This window comes from Pleurodeles waltl, chromosome 7 (assembly GCF_031143425.1).
Source record: "Pleurodeles waltl isolate 20211129_DDA chromosome 7, aPleWal1.hap1.20221129, whole genome shotgun sequence".
Taxonomy (NCBI): Eukaryota; Metazoa; Chordata; class Amphibia; order Caudata; family Salamandridae; genus Pleurodeles; species Pleurodeles waltl.
Genome location: NC_090446.1, coordinates 1,382,360,781 through 1,382,378,110, shown reverse-complemented (window position 1 = coordinate 1,382,378,110; position 17,330 = coordinate 1,382,360,781). Strand labels below are relative to the sequence as shown.

At 47.9% G+C, this 17,330-nt stretch overlaps 1 protein-coding gene across 2 annotated transcripts in view; it reads left to right on the top strand.

Annotated features, from left to right (window-relative positions):
- Positions 1 to 17,330, top strand: part of AP2A1 (adaptor related protein complex 2 subunit alpha 1) — a 194,314-nt gene that overhangs the window by 52,034 nt on the left and 124,950 nt on the right. The window lies entirely within an intron of this gene.

Sequence of the window (17,330 nt, the reverse complement as noted above, 5' to 3'; positions counted from 1 at the left end):
GTGCCCATCTTTTGCTTCATTGCTGCTGCAGCGGACCCACTTGCTTGGACAATCCTCCCCGATTTGCTACGTATTCATACGATTGATACGTTATTGCTGGCAGAACTGCTTTGCTTATTGTGTTTAACCACTCTATAACATGGAGGCTTAACTGTACCCTTTAATGCAGCATTGTCACTTCCCATAGGTGTACGCCTCTCTTTTGATTGTCATGTTGATGTTGGGATTGGGACTTTCACAGAGGATCTTTGTGCTCTCTGGTGTTTTTTTGCAGGAATGGATGTTGAGTATGTTTTTCTATTCGTTGTGTTTTCTGTTCTTCTCCTGACTGTTGTGTATGCAATGAAGCACATTATGGACCTTATATCATCCTTTCTGATAATTACCATAAACATGTTGCATCAGTTCATGGGGGACTCTGTTCTTAGTATCTCATGCACCACGTGGACTATTAGGGGGCTAAATAGTCCAAGGAAAGGCAAATAGGTCCTTACTTATTTAATTAGGCACGGCATTAAACTCGCTTTCCTGCAGAAACGTATCTGTTGCCTTCTGCGAATTGCGCCTTTGCTGCGCAATGGGGTGGGAATCGGTATTTTGCTAATTATAGTTCCTATTCCAGGGAGGTGTGAGTATTTGTCAATAAGAGCCTACGTTTTGTATGCAGTGCATCCCTGTCCGACTCTGAGGGGTGTTACGTTATAGTGCATGGGTCACTGTCCAGTGTCCCTTTTCTCTTAGTTAACGTTTATGATCCTAATACCAACTCTCCAGAGTTTTTCCATGACCTGACGTCTCCGATGGAATGGTTTCATCCTGAACATATTTTGTTAGGTGTTGACTTTAACCTTACTTGCTGTCCACAACTCAACACCACTGGCATATCTGGGGTTACTAAGCCCAGCTCCATTCAAGCACTGCGCAGCCTGCTAGACACTTTTCATCTTGCTGATGTGTGGCGCACCTGCAACCCTTCCACAGCAGTTTATACTTATTATTCCAGCCCTCACAATGTATGGTCCCGAATCGATCATTGGTATGTGACCCCCTGCTGCATTCCCTTGGCTAGTTGGGTTATCACATCTGCCCCATACTCTGTATGATCACTCTCCAATGATAGCCAACATGCGTATCCCAACCCTGCTTCCTCCGGTCCACGCATGGCGATTCCCCTCCAGTGCCCTGAAGGACGAGGTGTTCCTCTCAGAGGTTTGCAACACTATAGTGGAGTATTTTGCTCTCAGTGTGGTTACTGTTTCTAAATATGCGACACTCGGGAACGCCTTCAAGGCCTACATCAGGGGAGTGTGCATTGCCAAACATGCTGGGGTACTCCACTCCTTCTGGGTAGAACTTGTTCGAATTGAGAGAGCTACAAGCGCTTGATCAGCGTGCTATATCGGCCCTCACAACCTTTATTCCCCCACAGAGAGATTCATTGTTGCAGGACTTTCGTGAGGCCGCCGACCGTGAGGTGCTGTACCTTGGTAATGCTTTGGCTAGGCGATACGGGGAGGGTGAGCAGCCTGGTGACACGCTCTCTCACCTAATCTGCCCATCGTATCAATCCTCTTATGTCACCGCCCTCCAGATGGAGTACGGAGAGATAGCTACAGCATCCCTGATATCCTCTCTACTTTTGAATCCTATTACCGGTCTTTATACCGGACTCATGCATCTGCCACTGCGGCCAAGCTCTGAGGACTTGGATGAGGTGGCTATGGTGTGGCTTGAAGCTGGTCAACAGCAATACCTTGCCTTGCCTATTGTGCTGAGGAGGTATCCCAGCCCATTGACTCTCTTGCTAGTACAAAAGGTGCCAGGATCAGACGGTTTAATGGGGGCCTTCCTTAATGTGCATAAGGAAATTATTGTTCATATCTTCTCGAGGCTTATACTTGAGGCAGTAATAGTGCTCCTCCTCAAACCCGGAAAGCCACTATAGGACTGCTCTTCATACCGTCCTTTGTCATTACTTAACCTTGACAATAAGATTCTAGCTAAGGTTCTCGCCACACGTCTGTCCTTGTTAATGGAAAGTATAATAGCCCCCATGCAATCAGGATTTGTGCCTCACTGTTCCACCTCCATTAATTTATGTAAGTTTTTTACCGTTCTGAACCAGATATCTCTAGAACTTCCCGCTGCGGCTATTCTGCCGAAAAGGCATTTGACTCCCTTGAGTGGCCGTTTCTCTAGGCCATTCTGCACAATTTGGGCATGCCCGCGGATTCCGCAACCTTATAGCACCTCTCTATGAGTGTTCCTCCGCCTGGATCTGGGTTAACAGGGCATTGTCCGATACATTTCCACTATCTCGTGGCACCCATCAGGGATGTCCACTCTTCCCTCTTTTATTCATCATCTGCATGGATCCATTATCTGCATAGATCCTTTGGTGCGCCGGTTCTAGAAAAGGCACCTGCATTGGGGACGCCGGTACCGCCATAGTCTCCTACTCGCTTCTCTTTACGCGGATAACATTTTGCTTTTTGTCAGGGACCCGATTGACAACCATGCCCCATTGGTTGAGGAGGTGATCCACTTCGATCGTTTCTCAGGCTTGTCCATCAACTGGAACAGGTTGGAGTTGTTCCCCCTTATTGATGCCACGTGCCTTGCTGCCTCACTTACCCCCTGATCTGGAGGGACGACTTGACAAAATACCTTGGTATACATCTACACAGACGCAGTGCAGAGGTTATTTGCTGGAATTACGGCCCGGCGATTGATAAATGTACCATGCGGGTGGAGCGGTGCATAGCACACCTCTGTCTCTTGACGAGAGAGTTGCCATTATAAAGATGGTGGTCCTGCCTCGCTTTTGGTATTCTATTCTTGAATATTCCTATAGCTTTTTCAAAAAGCTGCATTGCATCCTCACGCATTTGGTGGGCGCCTCGAGTGCGCTGGCCTACACTGATGTTCCCATTTGAGCGCAGGGGCTTTAGGGTCCCAGATTTCCACCTTTATTACCTGATTTGCCCAGGCACATTTTGCCTATTAATGGTACCAATCCTGATAATAGAATCCAATATCTCAAACCAGAGCGATCACAGTCCTCCTCTGCTTCTCTTTCTGTCCTACTGCGTAATGGCCTACCGCTCACCCCAGCTGAAATTCAGATTCTCCCCGCGACCTGTTGGGCATAGATAAATCTACTCCGTTATCTAGACTTTGATAGCCTTTACTCACCGCAAATTCCCCTGTCCAACAACACTTGGCTTCCACTTACATCCGAGCGACTGACTCAACGCACCCTTGCTTCTCTCAGCCGCGGATATGACTGAAGGGCACAAATGATCTGCACTTGTAGATTTATTCTACATAGACTCTCTGTTATCTTGAACACTGCGATGCCTACATACACAACGGAACCAAAAACTTTCCACCATTGTCCATTACCATTGCTGCTACGGCCAATGCACATCTCATCTGACCCCTGTGTCACACTTCCCTAAGGCTTATGCCCTGGGGGCCTGAAAAGTCAAGGGTGGCCTGGGAGAGGGGCCTGAGTCGCTCTTTGCCATATAAAGTTTGGTATTACTGTTGCACGCAAGTCAGATTAGTATCCAGCAACTACTGACACAAAATGTTACATTTAAAATTTTTACACCGTGCAAATACCACTCCTTCAGCTGTTGCTTGATTTGACCCTACACAAGCGCACCAATGTCTCAAATGCAATGCCGACCAAGCCAATTTCATTCACCTGCCCTGAACGTGCCCAGTGGTCTCTACATACTGGGGCATCATCTACTCCATCCTATCCCGCATGTTAGATCTGGAGTTCACCCCGATTTACTCTACGCTCTATTAGGATATGTAAAGACACTACCAAAATCCACTCGGCACTATGCTGCATTGGCGCTGTTACTTGCTAAAACGTCGGATCGACCTACTTTGGGGCAGTGCGGCTTGAACTACTGAGACTGCCTGGATTAGGGACCTCATTTATTGTGATACTAACAGCAAACTTTACGCCTCTCTTCAGCCTCCTGCTTCACACCCGAAGGATATCTGGCAACTTTTAAGGACCTATCTTCAAACTTTGTCGCCTGCACCTTGAGCGGTGGGCAATGGACAGTCCCCTCTACACACCATCATGTCTCCCCAGCTGCTAACAGACTGTAGCGCCCAACGTTGCTCTATGCCTGCTGTACCTCATCTTGTTTCTTGATTTATCAGTATTGACTTGCTCCAGTGTATTTGATTGGCTTGATGTGCTTATGCTCTCACTGTTCGCCTACTCATGTTGCTGTGCTGTATATCTTTATTTTAACAAATTAAAATTGTACATTAAGCCACCTTATTTATGTACACTTTTTAAATCTGTTAATATTATTTAATTTTCTAAGCAGTCACAGACCCCCTGAGGAGGCTTTGAGCAACCCCAGGGGTCCGAGACCACAGGTTGGTAACCTCTGACCTAGGCAGTGTAGAGTGGGGATTTAGGTCCTAAATCAGGCAACAGACCTGTAACAGGCTCTAAAATTAGGGATAATCATGTTAGCCATATTGACACAAGTGTTGTAACAATTTGTCCTGTCTTTTTAAATTTCGGTTTAATGACAAGCCACTATCAGCTAATTTTATTCATAAATCCATTGCACCATTTCTTCATGTTTCTTGAGAATCTGAGATAGTAACTTTACTTTATTGATCCAATTCATATAAGGCTTCAAACACAACAGCTCCCACTTGGTGCGAAGCTCACCAATATATTAACAACTTGTTTTTTGCCAAGGTGGAGGGCTAGACCTATGCAATATGAATTTTCTTTTTCGATGTTTTGGAACGCTATTATGGTTGCGGCTTGAAGAGTGTGTGCTTATAATTTGCCAGGCTTGCTTTTGTTTTGCTATTAGATCTTTATCTTCTAAATATGACTTTTGTGTCCATTAATGAGGTAAAGCTGGGCTTGCTGTAGACATCTTGTGCCATAATAAGTAGTGCAATTTACTGAACAGTCACAGACCTCTTGAGCCGGCGTCTCTAATCCAAGGGGTCCACAGACCAAAAGTTCAAAATTACTGCTGTAATATACAGGAAAATGATGTACCTTTCCCACTGTATTGGGAACATACTATTCCCATGGCATATTATATTTTTATTTATAAAGGACCAGTACATAGACTTGAACATTTGATTATTTTTTACCCACTAATGCGTACCCATTTCTGCTTAATGTGTTAAGGTGGTATATTCCATGCTGCAATATTGTAACGTTTCTTTGAAGTAGGAGTAATATTTGCCTGGCTTGCTGATTGGGCCTTCCCACCACCTTAGTTATATTTGTATCTTGTCAGATTTCCTTCCTAACCTGAGCCATGCTTGTATCAACTACCTTTGGTAAATTAGTCAATAAAGAGATAACAGTAATTGACAAAGTTTTGGTGGCATACACATTTGGTTTGCTGTTGGCCTGATATCAAGCTGCCATAGCTGATGAAAGAGTTTTCCTAACTTAAAAAAAACATATCCTTTCCTGTTCACTTGCAGGTGTTGCAAGGCTGTTGCATTATCAGTGACTTTGTTGTCTTTCAGATTTGTGCTATAATGATTAATGTATCTATTTGGTGTTTGTGTAGCACAAACCTAGATGAAAGGTAGTGGAGTGCTGTATACACAAATATACAGTCAGTGTGTGACTCAATGGGTAGCTTAGTTCTGAGTGCAGACGTTGATTGTTACTGTGTTGAGAAGTGGTGTTCTTTATGGAGGTCTGTCTTCAACTATCTTCTAAACTGGACAAGTGTTGGGGTGTTAATGATGGACGCACAGATCGCGGAGCAGTGGGACAGAGTATTGGAGAGCTGGCATATTAATGTGTCATAGTACTAATGTGGTGTTATCACCCCGTACATTGGCATGTTTTGTAACATTCATGCTTCTTCACAGTCATTTCAGAAGACTCAAGAGAAGTTTCCATCCATTTTTATCAAGCCTGAGGTCAAGTTGAACGGAGTAGAGATATTTCCTTTTCAACTACTTACATGTAGCTGGTGGAAAGGCTGACTGGTTAAGGGTGTCACACCCCAGACATCCTGCCATGGTTTTGACAGAAAAGACATTGATGAGGTAGTGTCCACTAGCCAGTGGTAGGTTTGCATTATCGGAGGTCCTAATGGGAGGTGATATCTAGTGTGCCAGATTCTTGTTTTTCTGTGTCATTTTGGTTGCACAGGTACAGCTGTATTTTACACTGTTTCTAATGATCTTGGAGACAATGTTCCTGTGTTGTTTTGTTATTTCTGACCTCATAGACACAACGAGTACATATCCCTATCCTCTTGTTTTCCCTATTCTGTCAGAGTTCTCTATGAGGTCTCTTTTCCCAGTGCTCCCTGTTCTCTGTTCTCTGACCCCATGACTCTAAATGTTTTAGAAGCATTGTAGTGTCCTGCTTCTTGACTCGGGGAACAGGATACAGAGCTATAATTGCAAGTGTGTGAAAGTTCGATGCCAAGGGAATTGGGGCCAGATGTAGGAAAAAATCAAATTGCGACTTGCAATTTGCGAGTCTGTGCGACTCGCAAATTGCAAGTCGCAATTTGACATGCAGAAAGGTGTCTCAGACACCTTCTGCAACTCGCAATGGGGTCGCAAAGACCCACCTCATAAATATTTATGAGGTGGGTCGCAGTTTGCGACCCCATTGCGAGTATAGGCACTCGCTAACATGGAGGCCTGCTGACGTCAGCAGGCCTCCATGTTAGCGACCTGCCTTTTAAATAAAGGTTTTTTTTTTTTTGAAATGCAGCCCGTTTTCCTCACAGGAAAACGAGCTGCATTTCAAAAAATTCCGAAACCTTTAGTTTCGGAATTTTCAGGGCAGGGAGTGGTCCCTTGGACCACTCCCTGCCCTGAAAAAATAATATGGGGTCCATTCACAAAGGGGAAGGGATCCCATGGGGACCCCTTCCCGTTTGCGAATGGGTTACCATCCACTTCAAGTGGATGGTAACTGCGACTCCATTTGCGACCGCATACGCGGTCGCAAATGGAATTGCATACTGTAAGGAAATGCCTCCTTGGCATGGTTGCCCCCTGACTTTTTGCCTTTGCTGATGCTATGTTTACAATTGAAAGTGTGCTGAGGCCTGCTAACCAGGCCCCAGCACCAGTGTTCTTTCCCTAACCTGTACTTTTGTATCCACAATTGGCAGACCCTGGCATCCAGATAAGTCCCTTGTAACTGGTACTCTAGTACCAAGGGCCCTGATGCCAAGGAAGGTCTCTAAGGGCTGCAGCATGTCTTATGCCACCCTGGAGACCCCTCACTCAGCACAGACACCCTGCTTGCCAGCTTGTGTGTGCTAGTGAGGACAAAACGAGTAAGTCGACATGGCACTCCCCTCAGGGTGCCATGCCAGCCTCTCACTGCCTATGCAGTATAGGTAAGACACCCCTCTAGCAGGCCTTACAGCCCTAAGGCAGGGTGCACTATACCATAGGTGAGGGTACCAGTGCATGAGCATGGTACCCCTGCAGTGTCTAAACAAAACCTTAGACATTGTAAGTGCAGGGTAGCCATAAGAGTATATGGTCTGGGAGTTTGTCAAACACGAACTCCACAGCACCATAATGGCTACACTGAAAACTGGGAAGTTTGGTATCAAACTTCTCAGCACAATAAATGCACCCTGATGCCAGTGTACATTTTATTGTAAAATACACCACAGAGGGCACCTTAGAGGTGCCCCCTGAAACTTAACCGACTATCTGTGTAGGCTGACTAGTTTTAGCAGCCTGCCACAAACCGAGACATGTTGCTGGCCCCATGGGGAGAGTGCCTTTGTCACTCTGAGGCCAGTAACAAAGCCTGCACTGGGTGGAGATGCTAACACCTCCCCCAGGCAGGAATTGTCACACCTGGCGGTGAGCCTCAAAGGCTCACCTCCTTTGTGCCAACCCAGCAGGACACTCCAGCTAGTGGAGTTGCCCGCCCCCTCCGGCCAGGCCCCACTTTTGGCGGCAAGGCCGGAGAAGATAATGAGAAAAACAAGGAGGAGTCACTGACCAGTCAGGACAGCCCCTAAGGTGTCCTGAGCTGAAGTGACTCTAACTTTTAGAAATCCTCCATCTTGCAGATGGAGGATTCCCCCAATAGGGTTAGGATTGTGACCCCCTCCCCTTGGGAGGAGGCACAAAGAGGGTGTACCCACCCTCAGGGCTAGTAGCCATTGGCTACTAACCCCCCAGACCTAAACACGCCCTTAAATTTAGTATTTAAGGGCTACCCTGAACCCTAGAAAATTAGATTCCTGCAACTACAAGAAGAAGGACTGCCCAGCTGAAAACCCCTGCAGCGGAAGACCAGAAGACGACAACTGCCTTGGCTCCAGAAACTCACCGGCCTGTCTCCTGCCTTCCAAAGATCCTGCTCCAGCGACGCCTTCCGAAGGGACCAGCGACCTCGACATCCTCTGAGGACTGCCCCTGCTTCGAAAAGACAAGAAACTCCCGAGGACAGCGGACCTGCTCCAAGAAAAGCTGCAACTTTGTTTCCAGCAGCTTTAAAGATCCCTGCAAGCTCCCCGCAAGAAGCGTGAGACTTGCAACACTGCACCCGGCGACCCCGACTCGGCTGGTGGAGATCCAACACCTCAGGAGGGACCCCAGGACTACTCTGATACTGTGAGTACCAAAACCTGTCCCCCCTGAGCCCCCACAGCGCCGCCTGCAGAGGGAATCCCGAGGCTTCCCCTGACCGCGACTCTTTGAATCCAAAGTCCCGACACCTGGGAGAGACCCTGCACCCGCAGCCCCCAGGACCGGAAGGACCGGACTTTCACTGGAGGAGTGACCCCCAGGAGTCCCTCTCCCTCGACCAAGTGGAGGTTTCCCCGAGGAACCCCCCCCCTTGCCTGCCTGCAGCGCTGAAGAGATCCCTAGATCTCCCATTGACTTCCATTACAAACCCGACGCTCGTTTCTACACTGCACCCGGCCGCCCCCGCGCTGCTGAGGGTGAAATTTCTGTGTGGGCTTGTGTCCCCCCCCGGTGCCCTACAAAACCCCCCTGGTCTGCCCTCCGAAGACGCGGGTACTTACCTGCAAGCAGACCGGAACCGGGGCACCCCCTTCTCTCCATTCTAGCCTGTGTGTTTTGGGCACCACTTTGAACTCTGCACCTGACCGGCCCTGAGCTGCTGGTGTGGTGACTTTGGGGTTGCTCTGAACCCCCAACGGTGGGCTACCTTGGACCAAGAACTGAACCCTGTAAGTGTCCTACTTACCTGGTAAAACTAACAAAAACTTACCTCCCCCAGGAACTGTGAAAATTGCACTAAGTGTCCACTTTTAAAACAGCTATTTGTGAATAACTTGAAAAGTATACATGCAATTTTGATGATTTGAAGTTCCTAAAGTACTTACCTGCAATACCTTTCGAATGAGATATTACATGTAGAATTTGAACCTGTGGTTCCTAAAATAAACTAAGAAAAGATATTTTTCTATACAAAAACCTATTGGCTGGATTTGTCTCTGAGTGTGTGTACCTCATTTATTGTCTATGTGTATGTACAACAAATGCTTAACACTACTCCTTGGATAAGCCTACTGCTCGACCACACTACCACAAAATAGAGCATTAGTATTATCTATTTTTGCCACTATCTTACCTCTAAGGGGAACCCTTGGACTCTGTGCATACTATTCCTTACTTTGAAATAGTGCATACAGAGCCAACTTCCTACATTGGTGGATCAGCGGTGGGGTACAAGACTTTGCATTTGCTGGACTACTCAGCCAATACCTGATCACACGACAAATTCCAAAATTGTCATTAGAAATTCATTTTTGCAATTTGAAATTTTTCTAAATTCTTAAAAGTCCTGCTAGGGCCTTGTGTGTTAAGTCCCTGTTTAGCATTGTCTTTTTAGAGTTTAAAAGTTTGTTAAAAGTTTGAATTAGATTCTAGAAACAGTTTTAGATTCTTAAAAAAGTATTCCAACTCTTAGCAGAATAATGTCTGATACAGAGATGCAGGTGGTGGAACTCGACACCACACCTTACCTCCATCTTAAGATGAGGGAGCTAAGGTCTCTCTGTAATATAAAAAAAATAACCATTGGCTCCAGACCTACCAAAATTCAGCTCCAGGAGCTGTTGGCAGAGTTTGAAAAAGCCAACCCCTCTGATGATGACATCACAGAGGAAGAAATTAGTGACTTGGAGGCCAATGTCCCTCCTCCAGTCCTAAATAGGGAGAACAGGACCCCTCAAGTCCTGTCTCCAACTGTGTTAGTCAGAAATAGTGAGTCCCTCACAGGAGGGTCCCACATTTCTGAAATCACTGAGGATGCTCTCAGTGAAGATGACCTCCTGTTAGCCAGGATGGCCAAAAGATTGGCTTTAGAGAGACAGCTCCTAGCCATAGAAAGGGAAAGACAAGAGATGGGCCTAGGACCCATCAATGGTGGCAGCAATATAAATAGGGTCAGAGATTCTCCTGACATGTTAAAAATCCCCAAAGGGATTGTGACAAAATTTGAAGATGGTGATGACATCACCAAATGGTTCACAGCTTTTGAGAGGGCTTGTGTAACCAGAAAAGTGAACAGATCTCACTGGGGTGCTCTCCTTTGGGAAATGTTCACTGGAAAGTGTAGGGATAGACTCCTCACACTCTCTGGAAAAGATGCAGAATCTTATGACCTCATGAAGGGTACCCTGATTGAGGGCTTTGGATTCTCCACTGAGGAGTACAGGATTAGGTTCAGGGGGGCTCAAAAATCCTCGAGCCAGACCTGGGTTGACTTTGTTGACTACTCAGTGAAAACACTAGATGGTTGGATTCAAGGCAGTGGTGTAAGTAATTATGATGGGCTGTACAATTTATTTGTGAAAGAACACCTGTTAAGTAATTGTTTCAATGATAAACTGCATCAGCATCTGGTAGACCTAGGACCAATTTCTCCCCAAGAATTGGGAAAGAAGGCGGACCATTGGGTCAAGACAAGGGTGTCCAAGACTTCAACAGGGGGTGACCAAAAGAAAGGGGTCACAAAGACTCCCCAGGGGAAGGGTGATGAGACAACCAAAACTAAAAATAGTAAAGAGTCTTCTACAGGCCCCCAAAAACCTGCACAGGAGGGTGGGCCCAGAGCCTCTTCACAAAACAATGGGTACAAGGGTAAAAACTTTGATCCCAAAAAGGCCTGGTGTCATAGCTGTAAACAGCATGGACACCAAACTGGAGACAAGGCCTGTCCCAAGAAAGGTTCCACTCCAAACTCCCATCCAGGTAACACTGGTATGGCTAGTCTCCAAGTGGGATCAACAGTGTGCCCAGAGCAAATCAGGGTCCACACTGAAGCTATTCTAGTTTCTGAGGGTGGGGTGGATTTAGCCACACTAGCTGTCTGGCCGCCTAACATGCAAAAATACAGACAGCAACTCTTAATTAATGGGACTAGAATAGAGGGCCTGAGGGATACAGGTGCCAGTGTCACCATGGTGACAGAGAAACTGGTTTCCCCTGGCCAATACCTGACTGGAAAAACGTACACAGTCACCAACGCTGACAATCAGAGAAAAGTACATCCCATGGCAATGGTTACTTTAGAATGGGGAGGGGTCAATGGCCTGAAACAGGTGGTGGTCTCCTCAAATATCCCAGTGGACTGTCTGCTTGGAAATGACCTGGAGTCCTCAGCATGGGCTGAGGTAGAGCTAAAAACCCATGCAGCAATGCTGGGTATCCCTGAACTGGTGTGTGTGAAAACAAGAGCACAATGCAAGGCACAGGGTGAACAAGTAGAGCTGGAGTCTGGAAGAATGGCCCAGCCTACCAAGAGAACAGGAAAGTCAGTTGGGAAACCAACTACAACACAGCAAAAGAAAGGGAACCTCTCTTCTCAGGAAGAAGTTCTGCCCTCTGAGGGAACTGAGCCTTTGGAGCTTGAACCTTATCAGGTTGAGCTCTTAGGCCCAGGGGGACCCTCAAGGGAGGAGCTGTGTAAGGGACAAGAAACCTGTCCCTCTCTTGAAGGCCTTAGGCAGCAAGCTGCTGAAGAGTCCAAAGGCAAGAAAAATGGAACGCATAGGGTCTATTGGGAAGATGGACTCCTGTACACTGAGGCCAGAGACCCCAAACCTGGTGCCACTAGGAGAGTGGTAGTGCCTCAGCTGTTCAGGAAGTTCATCCTAACATTGGCCCATGACATTCCCCTTGCTGGACATTTGGGACAAACCAAGACGTGGGAGAGGTTAGTCAACCACTTCTACTGGCCCAATATGTCCAACATGGTTAAGGAGTTTTGCCTCTCCTGCCCCACCTGTCAAGCCAGTGGTAAGACAGGTGGGCATCCAAAGGCCCCCCTCATTCCACTTCCAGTGGTGGGGGTTCCCTTTGAAAGAGTGGGTGTGGACATAGTTGGTCCACTAGAACCTCCCACAGCCTCAGGAAATATGTATATCCTGGTAGTAGTGGATCATGCTACCAGGTATCCTGAAGCTATTCCCCTTAGGTCGACTACTGCCCCTGCAGTAGCCAAGGCCCTCATTGGTATCTTTACCAGAGTGGGTTTCCCTAAGGAGGTGGTGTCTGACAGAGGTACCAACTTCATGTCAGCATACCTAAAGCACATGTGGAATGAGTGTGGAGTGACTTATAAATTCACTACACCATACCATCCACAAACTAATGGCTTGGTTGAGAGATTCAACAAGACATTAAAAGGCATGATCATGGGGCTCCCAGAAAAACTCAAAAGGAGATGGGATGTCCTCTTGCCATGTCTGCTTTTCGCTTACAGAGAGGTGCCACAGAAGGGAGTAGGATTCTCACCCTTTGAACTTCTGTTTGGTCATCCTGTAAGGGGACCACTTGCCCTTGTTAAAGAAGGCTGGGAGAGACCTCTCCATGAGCCTAAACAGGACATAGTGGACTATGTACTTGGCCTTCGCTCTAGAATGGCAGAGTACATGGAAAAGGCAACCAAAAACCTTGAGGCCAGCCAACAGCTCCAGAAGTTTTGGTATGACCAAAAGGCTGCACTGGTTGAGTTCCAACCAGGGCAGAAAGTCTGGGTTCTGGAGCCTGTGGCTCCCAGGGCACTCCAGGACAAATGGAGTGGCCCTTACCCAGTACTAGAAAGGAAGAGTCAGGTCACCTACCTGGTGGACCTGGGCACAAGCAGGAGCCCCAAGAGGGTGATCCATGTGAACCGCCTTAAGCTCTTCCATGACAGGGCTGATGTGAATCTGTTGATGGTAACAGATGAGGATCAGGAGGCAGAGAGTGAACCTCTCCCTGATCTTCTGTCATCAGACCCAAAAGATGGCACAGTAGATGGAGTGATCTACTCAGACACCCTCTCTGGCCAACAGCAAGCTGATTGTAGGAGAGTCCTACAACAGTTTCCTGAACTCTTCTCCTTAACCCCTGGTCAGACACACCTGTGTACCCATGATGTGGACACAGGAGACAGCATGCCTGTCAAGAACAAAATCTTTAGACAATCTGACCATGTTAAAGAAAGCATCAAGGTGGAAGTCCACAAGATGCTGGAATTGGGAGTAATTGAGCGCTCTGACAGCCCCTGGGCTAGCCCAGTGGTCTTAGTCCCCAAACCTCACACCAAAGATGGAAAGAAAGAGATGAGGTTTTGTGTGGACTACAGAGGGCTCAATTCTGTCACCAAGACAGATGCCCATCCAATTCCAAGAGCTGATGAGCTCATTGATAAATTAGGTGCTGCCAAATTTCTAAGTACCTTTGACTTGACAGCAGGGTACTGGCAAATAAAAATGGCACCTGGAGCAAAAGAAAAGACAGCATTCTCCACACCTGATGGGCATTATCAGTTTACTGTTATGCCCTTTGGTTTAAAGAATGCCCCTGCCACCTTCCAAAGGTTGGTGAATCAAGTCCTTGCTGGCTTGGAGTCCTTTAGCACAGCTTATCTTGATGATATTGCTGTCTTTAGCTCCACCTGGCAGGATCACCTGGTCCACCTGAAGAAGGTTTTGAAGGCTCTGCAATCTGCAGGCCTCTCTATCAAGGCATCCAAATGCCAGATAGGGCAGGGAACTGTGGTTTACTTGGGCCACCTTGTAGGTGGAGGCCAAGTTCAGCCACTCCAACCCAAGATCCAGACTATTCTGGACTGGGTAGCTCCAAAAACCCAGACTCAAGTCAGGGCATTCCTTGGCTTGACTGGGTATTACAGGAGGTTTGTGAAGGGATATGGATCCATTGTGACAGCCCTCACTGAACTCACCTCCAAGAAAATGCCCAAGAAAGTAAACTGGACTGTGGAATGCCAACAGGCCTTTGACACCCTGAAACAGGCAATGTGCTCAGCACCAGTTCTAAAAGCTCCAGATTATTCTAAGCAGTTCATTGTGCAGACTGATGCCTCTGAACATGGGATAGGGGCAGTTTTGTCCCAAACAAATGATGATGGCCTTGACCAGCCTGTTGCTTTCATTAGCAGGAGGTTACTCCCCAGGGAGCAGCGTTGGAGTGCCATTGAGAGGGAGGCCTTTGCTGTGGTTTGGTCCCTGAAGAAGCTGAGACCATACCTCTTTGGGACTCACTTCCTAGTTCAAACTGACCACAGACCTCTCAAATGGCTGATGCAAATGAAAGGTGAAAATCCTAAACTGTTGAGGTGGTCCATCTCCCTACAGGGAATGGACTTTATAGTGGAACACAGACCTGGGACTGCCCATGCCAATGCAGATGGCCTTTCCAGGTTCTTCCACTTAGAAAATGAAGACTCTCTTGGGAAAGGTTAGTCTCATCCTCTTTCGTTTGGGGGGGGGGGGTTGTGTAAGGAAATGCCTCCTTGGCATGGTTGCCCCCTGACTTTTTGCCTTTGCTGATGCTATGTTTACAATTGAAAGTGTGCTGAGGCCTGCTAACCAGGCCCCAGCACCAGTGTTCTTTCCCTAACCTGTACTTTTGTATCCACAATTGGCAGACCCTGGCATCCAGATAAGTCCCTTGTAACTGGTACTCTAGTACCAAGGGCCCTGATGCCAAGGAAGGTCTCTAAGGGCTGCAGCATGTCTTATGCCACCCTGGAGACCCCTCACTCAGCACAGACACCCTGCTTGCCAGCTTGTGTGTGCTAGTGAGGACAAAACGAGTAAGTCGACATGGCACTCCCCTCAGGGTGCCATGTCAGCCTCTCACTGCCTATGCAGTATAGGTAAGACACCCCTCTAGCAGGCCTTACAGCCCTAAGGCAGGGTGCACTATACCATAGGTGAGGGTACCAGTGCATGAGCATGGTACCCCTGCAGTGTCTAAACAAAACCTTAGACATTGTAAGTGCAGGGTAGCCATAAGAGTATATGGTCTGGGAGTTTGTCAAACACGAACTCCACAGCACCATAATGGCTACACTGAAAACTGGGAAGTTTGGTATCAAACTTCTCAGCACAATAAATGCACCCTGATGCCAGTGTACATTTTATTGTAAAATACACCACAGAGGGCACCTTAGAGGTGCCCCCTGAAACTTAACCGACTATCTGTGTAGGCTGACTAGTTTTAGCAGCCTGCCACAAACCGAGACATGTTGCTGGCCCCATGGGGAGAGTGCCTTTGTCACTCTGAGGCCAGTAACAAAGCCTGCACTGGGTGGAGATGCTAACACCTCCCCCAGGCAGGAATTGTCACACCTGGCGGTGAGCCTCAAAGGCTCACCTCCTTTGTGCCAACCCAGCAGGACACTCCAGCTAGTGGAGTTGCCCGCCCCCTCCGGCCAGGCCCCACTTTTGGCGGCAAGGCCGGAGAAGATAATGAGAAAAACAAGGAGGAGTCACTGACCAGTCAGGACAGCCCCTAAGGTGTCCTGAGCTGAAGTGACTCTAACTTTTAGAAATCCTCCATCTTGCAGATGGAGGATTCCCCCAATAGGGTTAGGATTGTGACCCCCTCCCCTTGGGAGGAGGCACAAAGAGGGTGTACCCACCCTCAGGGCTAGTAGCCATTGGCTACTAACCCCCCAGACCTAAACACGCCCTTAAATTTAGTATTTAAGGGCTACCCTGAACCCTAGAAAATTAGATTCCTGCAACTACAAGAAGAAGGACTGCCCAGCTGAAAACCCCTGCAGCGGAAGACCAGAAGACGACAACTGCCTTGGCTCCAGAAACTCACCGGCCTGTCTCCTGCCTTCCAAAGATCCTGCTCCAGCGACGCCTTCCGAAGGGACCAGCGACCTCGACATCCTCTGAGGACTGCCCCTGCTTCGAAAAGACAAGAAACTCCCGAGGACAGCGGACCTGCTCCAAGAAAAGCTGCAACTTTGTTTCCAGCAGCTTTAAAGATCCCTGCAAGCTCCCCGCAAGAAGCGTGAGACTTGCAACACTGCACCCGGCGACCCCGACTCGGCTGGTGGAGATCCAACACCTCAGGAGGGACCCCAGGACTACTCTGATACTGTGAGTACCAAAACCTGTCCCCCCTGAGCCCCCACAGCGCCGCCTGCAGAGGGAATCCCGAGGCTTCCCCTGACCGCGACTCTTTGAATCCAAAGTCCCGACACCTGGGAGAGACCCTGCACCCGCAGCCCCCAGGACCGGAAGGACCGGACTTTCACTGGAGGAGTGACCCCCAGGAGTCCCTCTCCCTCGACCAAGTGGAGGTTTCCCCGAGGAACCCCCCCCTTGCCTGCCTGCAGCGCTGAAGAGATCCCTAGATCTCCCATTGACTTCCATTACAAACCCGACGCTCGTTTCTACACTGCACCCGGCCGCCCCCGCGCTGCTGAGGGTGAAATTTCTGTGTGGGCTTGTGTCCCCCCCCGGTGCCCTACAAAACCCCCCTGGTCTGCCCTCCGAAGACGCGGGTACTTACCTGCAAGCAGACCGGAACCGGGGCACCCCCTTCTCTCCATTCTAGCCTGTGTGTTTTGGGCACCACTTTGAACTCTGCACCTGACCGGCCCTGAGCTGCTGGTGTGGTGACTTTGGGGTTGCTCTGAACCCCCAACGGTGGGCTACCTTGGACCAAGAACTGAACCCTGTAAGTGTCCTACTTACCTGGTAAAACTAACAAAAACTTACCTCCCCCAGGAACTGTGAAAATTGCACTAAGTGTCCACTTTTAAAACAGCTATTTGTGAATAACTTGAAAAGTATACATGCAACTTTGATGATTTGAAGTTCCTAACGTACTTACCTGCAATACCTTTCGAATGAGATATTACATGTAGAATTTGAACCTGTGGTTCCTAAAATAAACTAAGAAAAGATATTTTTCTATACAAAAACCTATTGGCTGGATTTGTCTCTGAGTGTGTGTACCTCATTTATTGTCTATGTGTATGTACAACAAATGCTTAACACTACTCCTTGGATAAG